A 7,891-nucleotide genomic window follows, 5' to 3' on the forward strand; every position below is an offset into this window, starting at 1 on the left:
AATTTGAATAATACGTATTAACTGGGCTTCCCTGTAGGTGCATGGATATTATCCTATCACAGACAGCATTGTACCTCATGACTGATCTGCATATGTTCTTTTTGACAATGAATGCAACACCAGTCCTCTTCAATTTGTTATTCCCGGCATAGTAATTCATGTGGTTGTTAGATTCAAATTGGCCAATACCAGTCAATTTCAGCTCACTAATGCCTAAGATGTCGATGTTTATGTGTTCCGTTTCATTTTTGACAACTTTCAATTTTCCCGGATTCGTACTTTGTACATTCCATGTTCCGATTTTCAATAGATGTTTACAGCTGTTTCTCTTCATTTTTAGTTGTGCCCATCAGCAAATGAAGGTCCCATGGGCTTTACTTCATTTGCATCATCATGATTAACTCTACTTTGAAGAGGCATCTCTTTCCCAGTCGCATTTTCAGTGCCTTCCAACCTGAGGGACTCATTTTCCAGCACCTGTATCTGACATTGTTTCTCTGCTATTCATAAGGTTTTCATGACTAAATATTTGGAAATAGTTCATCACTCCTTCTTTCTAGTCTGTCTTCATCTGGAAGCTCATCTAGAAGCTGTCCACCATGGGTGACCGTGCTCATATTTAAAATACTGGTGGCATAGTTTTCAGAGTCACAGCAACTCATAAGCCACCACAGTACAACAAACTGACAGACGAGTGGTGGACTTAGGTACTTAGGGACCATAAAAATCCTGATGTTGAATAATAATCTTACAATTATTCTATTATTCATAGTTACTATGACCAAAGTAAACTTTCAGATAATATAATTTCAGATAGGTGCAAATAAAATTGAATAGATTTGTTGAAACTAGATTATGGAAAACTTTAAATATTGGATAGAAAAACCAAACATGATGCAGTCAATAAAAGGAAGAAATTTAATTTGGCAGGATGAAAGTGTTATTCTAGGAACATGAATCAAGAATAATAATTTTATTCCCTAGTTTATGAAAACTAAATTAAAGAAGATATTCCAATTATGTTCTGTATTAAGAACATGTTGTACTGTCAAGTACGTTTGCTTAATAGAGAATAGAAGCAACCTGTCTAGTGCGTTCAATAATCAGTGGTTGAGAGAGGATGAGTTTGAATGAATATTCAATCAATAATGTTTGTGGGCACAAGAAAATGAGAAAATCATAGAATAATAAGTCATACAGAAAAGGCAGAGATTAGCAAATAGAATATAATAGAGTATTAACTGTTCCCCAGATTAGGATTTTTATGTAGTTTCTGGGACCTGGTGTGGTGCTGTAGGATAAGCTCTGAACTGCTAACTGAAAGGCTCTTCTCAGAAACCATATAGAGGGTATCTGTGAGTCGCAACAGACTTGACAGTATACAACAACAACCTTGTTTCTACCACCACCTGAGACAGTTTTATTTAATTCACTAGACCTCATAGTTTAATGACATAAGGTTTTTTAATATCATTATTTGTAAATTTCCTCTTGCCATTATATTGCCATGTCATGTATTCTAAATGCCCACTTTTCACATTTTAACTTCTCTGCCATCATGAACTATCTATATCTTACAATTGCCATTGTCCTTCCAGCAATATTGACATACTTTTTATTGCCTACTGTGGCACTGTAGGATAAACATTGGACTGCTAACTGTAAGGTTCAAATGCACCAGCCACTCCTGGGAAACTCTATATAGGGTCGCTGTGAGTCAGAACCAACTGGACAGCACTTAACTGCCACAACATGCCAAATCTGATCTTTTTCTATCTCAGAAGTGATTGATTTAAAGCATAGGTTACACTAATGTCCTCATTAACAAACATAACAAAGAAAACCCAATTCCCAAAGAGGATTACATTAGCAAGTATAAGAGTTAGTGTTTCAACACATATTTTTGGAGAGAACAAGACTCAAGAAGCCATGTGCATTCTTCATCATAGCTTTTCTTAATTATTTCAGTTGAGTTATGTTTCTAAGTTATCAATAAGTTTAATTACTTTAAAATAGTATTGATAATTATAGTACCATCTGGCTTCGAAAACAGAATTATGTGGTCCTGAATATATAGAAGTTCGGCACAAAAGTAATGCTTTTTTATTGGGGTAGTGAACATCATTTCTTGATTTTGTGCAAAGAAAGCACCATGTGGTCTCAGAAAGATTTTCATCATAAATAGACATTGCTCTTTTAATTAAAAAAAAATTTAATGTCCTGTGTAATGCCCAATATACTCTAAGCAATGCTAAGGAGAACTCTACAAATTACTTGGAAATAGAACATTTCAAAGCAAAAGAGTTTGGTGTGACCAAATCTTTGTCATACAGGATTTTCATTAAAGCAACATATTATAGTCTATTTTATAAAGTTTTTCTTTCTTAATGAATTGTTCTAGTGAGTCTTACAATTAATTGTCTTTCAGGTTTTATGAGACATGGTATATTATTTTAAGCAGCAAAATGTATTCTCCAAATTTCAGGCATTAGCTCACATATTTCACTAACATAAAATCCCAGATCTCTTACATAAGTTGATCCTTAAGTTATATGGACTGCTAAACATCTGATTTAAGAGCATAAGAGTTTGGAAAACACAATTCATAAATTTGCAGGGGGAATATATGTTTTAGACTCTACTTTATAATGTCTAAAGAGAACTAAGGAGCTCTGGTAGCATAGTGATTACGAGTCAGGCTGCTAATCTCAAGGTCAGCAGTTGGAAACTACCAGCTGTTCCATGGGAGAAAGGTGAGGCTTTCTGCTCTCATAAAGATTTACAGCCTCGGAAACCCTGTACAATGGACTCCACGGCACACCAACACCAGAAAGAACTAGCTATGGACTTAACATTGCATTAATTTTGTACTTGGATTATCATAATACATTTAGAAGAAAACTATAAGCAAAGGTATTGAAGTGATATCATTGATTTTTGTGCTGCAATGCAGCTGGGAGCCATTAGAAATAAAAGTTTCATTGCCATTAACTTAGCAGTGGTTCTTACACACAGAAAACTATGAAAAGAGACTAAATATAATCCTTGCATCATCAATCTTGGCAATTTTTATAACTCTCAATGAGATTCAGATTCCTAAAAAGAAATTCCAGATGCCTCTCAAATACGAAAGTATTGTCAAATACTATAATGTCACAGAAAAGTAGGTATAGTCCTCGCACACATACTGAAAACAAAGCATGGGTTGTAGTCAAAGGACTATGTTGAACGAGAAAAACTGCTTTCCAATATATATACATATATATTTACATAGCTAACTCTGCAATATTTTCTTAAGAGTTGCTTTTTTTGTGCTTTAAGTATCAGTTATTTTTCTTCATGCATGCGACAGTGTTTTGCAATTATTGGCCATCTTTTGCTCCTGATTTTCCTTGTAGAAGATTGATTAGCACAATCAGTCACTGGAAAGCAATTTTCATCACCAAAGGCAGCTTCTTTTCTCTCTTGATTAGCAGCCATGCTGCAAGTTATTCAGCAGAAATAGATAAACGGTAGGAACACTGCCCTGCCAAACATTCTGATAAGACAAAGAGGAATGAACCTGACTATCGTAGACAAATGATCAATGGAGGCTTGGTGCCTCAGGTTCTGTAATAATTGTCTTATTTGGACAACTAGGCTTTCAGTACTGGTTTTTCTCTGTATGAATCTTTGCATCTTTAAGAGTACACATTTGCCTGTGATCTCTGTGAAGAGACGGAGAATGCCATCAATATCCGTCAGTATCACAAACCGATAATTTCTTATTTCTGTATGTGTGTTCTACCACCCACACCAAAAGCAGTGTCTTCTGGAGAAATAAGACAAACAGAATTGAATTGAACCAGAGAATTTTTGGTGTGGCGCTGTAGGATCAGCACTAGACTGCTAACTAACCACAAGGTTGGCAGTGCAAATCCATTAGCTGCTCCTCAGAAATCCTATACAGCGTTGCTATGAGTTGGAATCGACTTGAGGGCACTTAACAACAACAACAATGGTATTAGGTGTGAAACAGCTCTCCAGTTTCCATTTAAAATAAGTTTAGAGAAGAAATATTTAAGTTTGGCAGAAGATGGACAAGAGATCTTTTCTCCTAAAGCTTGATTTACTCTCTGCTTAGAAGGAAGGAAGAGGGAGGCAGAGGAAATGTCAGTAGATTTTGAGTCTATACACATGAGATTTACAGTCTCCAGGGGGGTCCATTTAATAGCTTTGTGGCTTTGAATGAGTCAGATGGCATTTTCTGAGCCTCAGTTCTGTCATATGTAAAATGGGCACAATAATAATAACTTTTCCGTGATTGTGGTTGTTATTGTTAAGTGCTGTTAAGTCCATTCTGACCCATAGCGATTAGAGATGCTATATATACTGAAACCCAACTGTTAGAAGATTTTCAATAAATGATAGCTATGATAGTATATATGCATATTTGTAAATACATTTATTCTTTCAACAGACTGATGCAACATTGGAGGCACTCACTCATCCATGCCAAGAAATTTGGAAGATGGCTACTTGGGCAACTAACTGATTGGAGGAGATCCATATGTGTGCCCATTCCAAAGAGAGGTAACCCAATGGAATGCAGAAATCATCGAACAATATCGTTAATACTGTCTGCGAGTAAATTTTTGTTAAAAATAATTTTTAAATGGCTGCAACACTACATTGACAGGGAACTGCCAGAGGTTCAAGCCAGATTCATTCAGACGAGGACATGGGATGAGGGTTATTCTTGGCTGAAAGCAGAGAATACCACAATGATGTTTACCTGTGCTTTATTGAATACACAAACGCTTCTTGTGTGGAACATGAGAAGCTATGGACAACATTGTGGAGAATGAGTATTCCTGAACAATTAATTGTGCTCATGAGGACTCTCGTTATTGAAGGATTCTCTGGGAAAATTACTGAATGATGCAGAAAACATCAAAAGAAGAGGGAAGGAACACAGAGAGTCACTGTACCAAAAGGAAATGGTTATTGTTCAACCATTTCAAGAGGAAGCATATGATCAAGAGCCAATGATATTGAAGGAAGAAATCCAAGGTGCATTGAAGGAATTGGCAAAGAACAAAGCACCAGGAATTGATAGAATAAAAATTGAAATCTTTCGAGAAAGTGAGGTGGCACATGAGGCACTCATTCATCTATGACAAGAAATTTGGAAGACAGCTATCTGGCTGACTGATTGGAAACGGCTGCAAACATACACTGACAGAGAACTTCCAGAGGTTCAAGCCAGATTCAGAAGACGCTGTGGAACAAGGGATATCATTGCTGATGTCCGATGGATCTTGGCTGAAAGCAGAGAATACCAGAAGGATGTTTACCTATGCTGTATTGACTATGCGAAGGCTTTCGATTGTGTGGATCATGGCAAGCTATGGACAACATTGTGGAGAATGAGTATTACTGAACACTTAATTGTGCTCATGAGAAATCTGTACATGGACCAAGAAGCAGTTGTTCGAACAGAACATGGGAGCCCTGAGTGGTTTGAAATTAAGAAAAGTGTGCAACAAGGCTGTATTCTTTCACCATACTTATTCAACCTGTATGCTGAGCAAATAATCCGATATGCAGATGATACAACCTTGCTTGCTGAAAGTGAGGAAGACTTAAAACATTTACTGATGAAGATCAAAGAGCACAGTCTTCCCTATGGATTGCACCTCATTGTAAAGAAAACAAATATCCTCACCACTGGACCAATAAACAACATTTTGATCAATGGAGAAAAGATTGAAGTTGTCAAGGACTTCATTCTTTTTGGATCAACTATCAACACTCATGGAAGCAGCAGTCAAGAAATCAAATGACACATTGCATTAGGCAAATCTGCTGCACAAGACCTTTTTAAAGTGTTGAAGAGCAAAGATGTCAGCTTGAGGACTAAGGTGTGCCTGACCCAAGCCATGGTGTTTTCAATAACCTCATATGCACGTGAAAGCTGGATAAATAAGGAAGACTGTAGAAGAATTGATGCTTTTGAGTTATGGTGTTGGAGGAGAAGATTGAAAGTGCCACGAGTGCACTTCTTGTTGGAAGAAGTGCGACCGGAGTACTCCTTGGAGGCCAAGATGGCCAAACTTTGTCTCTCATACTTTGGACATATTGTCAGGAGGGGCTAGTCCCTGGAGAAGGATATCATGTTTGGTAGGTTGGAGGATCAGAGAAAAATAGGAAGACCCTCAGTGAGATGAATTAGGAAAGTGGCAGCATCAATGGGCTCAAGTATGGCAACAATAGTGAGGTTGGTTCAGGATCAGGTAGTGTTTTGTTCTGCTGTGCATAAGGTCGTTATGAGTCGGTACTGACTCGATGGCACCTAACAACCACAACAATATTCAATCTGGATGTTAAGTACATAATTCAAGAAGCTGGATTATATGAAGAAGAACGTGGCATCAAGATAGGAGGACGATTCATTAACAACATGCAATATACAGATGTTACAACTTTGCTTGCTGAAATCAATGAGGACTTAAAATACTTACTGATAAAGATCAAAGACCTCAGCCTTCGGTATGAGTTGCAACTCAATGTAAAGAAAACAAAAATCTTCACTACATGACAATAAATGGGGAAAAGCTTGAACTTGTCAAAGATTTCACTTTGCTTGGATCAACCATCAGCACCCATGGAAGCAGCAGTCAAGAAATCAAACAATGTATTGCGTTAGGCAAATCTGCTGCAGAAGACTAGAGCAAAGATATCAGTTTGAGGACTAAGGTGTGCTCAAACCAAGCCATGGTATATTTAGTAACTTCATATGTGTGCGAAAGTTGGTCAATGAATAAGGAAGACCATAGAAGAATTAATGCATTTGAGTTATGGTGTTGGAAGAGAATATTAAAATGCCATGGATCATCAAAAGAACAAACAAATCTGTGTTGGAAGAAGTACAGCCAAATATTCATTAGAAGCCAGGATGGCTAGCTAGAACTTCGTCTATAATACTTCAGACGTATTATCAGGAGGGACCATTTCATGGAGAAGGACATTATGCTTGATAAAGTGGGGGTCAGCCAAAAAGAGGAAGACCCCCAACAAGATGGAGTGGCACAGTGGCAGCAGAAATGGGCTCAGGTGTGGCAATGATTGTGAAGTTGACATAGGGCAGGGTGGGCAGTGTTTCGTTCTGTTGTGCATAAGGTCGCTATGAGTTGGTACAACTCAAAGGCACCTAATAACAACAACAAACAAATACATTTATATGTAAATAAGTCATATTACATATGTTGTTGTTGAGTACCGTGGAGTCGGTTCTGACTCATAGTGACCCTTCACAGGGTTTCTGAGGCTGCAAATCTTTACGGGAGCAGAAAGCCTCATCCTTTTCCTGTGGAACCGCTGGTAGTTTGAACTGCTGACCTTGAGGCTGGCAGCCTGACTCGTAACCACTACGCTACCAGAGCTCCTTCATATTACATATAGTATATACATAAATATTTAATTGATGTGGAGTCCTAGGATGGCATAAACAGTTAAAGTGCTCAACTACTAGCTGAAAGGTTGATGTTTCTAACACACTCAGAGACACCTTGGAAGACATGTCTGGCTATTTGCTTCCAAAAATGCACAGCTTTGAAAACCCTATGGAACACTTGTATCTTAACACAAGGGATTGATATAAATCAGAATTGACTCAATTGCAAAGACAACCAAAGTTGATGTTTATGTATATGATCGGGCTTCAAAAATTTGTGGAAAAAATCCGTGATCTTTTGATTCCATTTTCCCACAAACTTAAAAATTATATATATAGTTGTTGTTAAGTGCCATCGAGTTGGTTCCAACCCATAGCAACCCTGTACAGGGTTTCTGAGGAGCGGCTGGTGAGCTTGAAGTGCAGATCTTGCAGTTTAAACAGCTTTGCAGTCTG

This window comes from Chrysochloris asiatica, unplaced genomic scaffold (assembly GCF_000296735.1).
Source record: "Chrysochloris asiatica unplaced genomic scaffold, ChrAsi1.0 scaffold00139, whole genome shotgun sequence".
NCBI classification, from domain to species: domain Eukaryota; kingdom Metazoa; phylum Chordata; class Mammalia; order Afrosoricida; family Chrysochloridae; genus Chrysochloris; species Chrysochloris asiatica.